Here is a 1,460-nt window from a genome sequence, read left to right on the forward strand (position 1 = left end):
CCTTCTGAAACTATTAATTGCATGTACATATGCAAGTTGCTGTTGTTGCTAGGTGCCACTGAGTCGGTGCCGATGTACAACAGAACAGAACACTGCTGTTCTGACATGTTCGGTGCTCTCCATGAGGTTTAGAATTCCTCAGAAGCAGGCAGCTTTTTCCCTCTTTGTAGTCTGTTCTTAGTCTGGAAGCTCTGATGGAACCTGTTCACTTTGGGTGACCCTGTGGATATTTGGAATATTAGTGATATAGTTCCCAGTTTGGCCGCCAACACATAAGCCACCACAGTACGGCAAACTGATAGATAAGTGGTGACTTGTGGGTGTGTTTTCTACTCTCAACCCTGATAATTATAAGAGAACATTATTCTGAACCTTACGTTTTCATTTGAAATGATACCTTGGTATCTCATTTCATATCTGTGCACAGTCACCTCATTATTTTTAACGACTGCATACTATTCCATTAGGAGGAAGTACCATAACATAGGAACTGCTTTCCATCAGGTGCTTTGACAGATATGAGTGGGCGAGTATTCTTTTTTCATGCCTCATTTGGCATATAGACCAAATGTTTAGGATGAATATTTAGACATTGAATTGGTGTCTTACTGGTATATGCATTTACATTTTAATGGAAACATTGTCAAATTGTTCTATGAATCTCGTGTTTTTCAATACTGTGCATGCCAAGCCTACTCCATCTACAGATTAGATTCACCTCCAAAGACTTGTTTCCCCTCATCGGTTTCCTTTCCTTCCTGCTATAATCGCTTTATGCCTGTGGCTGTTTCTGTGGCAGAAACTGTGAGTTGGAATCCACTCGTGGCAGTGAGTTCACGTGATGGTGGAAACCGATACCTGCATCTTGAATTGCGTGTGGAAGGAATTCTGAACTGGGAAGAACGGGCTAAGAAGAGAAGTGGAAAGGCATGAAGAGCCAGGAAAGAGGGAGTTGTTTACACTGAAAGTTACCCCGGAGCTAGGAGATTTCTCCGTGGATCTTATCTGAACTACACAGGAGCCATATTATGAATTGAATTGTGTTCCCCCGGGGGGAAAAATGTGTTGGAATTCTAACTCCTCTATCCATGGAAGTGACTTAATTTAATGCAATGTAGCTCCTGTGTCATACAATGCAATGCACACAATGAAAAATCTGAGGTCACATCAGCGTGGGGGGGATGCTAAACATAATCACAGCATAGACACAGATACTTACAAACAGAGGGAGACAGATGCTACACGAGTGCTGTCTGTCTACAAGCAAGGAGCAAGGAAGGACAGGATCGAGACTCTGATTTGGACTTTTAGCTTCCAGATCTATGAGATTAATGTTTGCTCTTCAAACACAACTTGTGTGACAGTTCTGCTCCAGCAGGCCTAGGTAACTAAGACAAATCGTATGAAGTAGGTCACTGTTCTGTTTCCTTCAAGAGAGGATACTGAGGCTCAGTGAAGTT

Source organism: Echinops telfairi, unplaced genomic scaffold, assembly GCF_000313985.2.
Source record: "Echinops telfairi isolate 266 unplaced genomic scaffold, ASM31398v2 ScPeMD7_7409;HRSCAF=8447, whole genome shotgun sequence".
NCBI classification, from domain to species: Eukaryota; Metazoa; Chordata; class Mammalia; order Afrosoricida; family Tenrecidae; genus Echinops; species Echinops telfairi.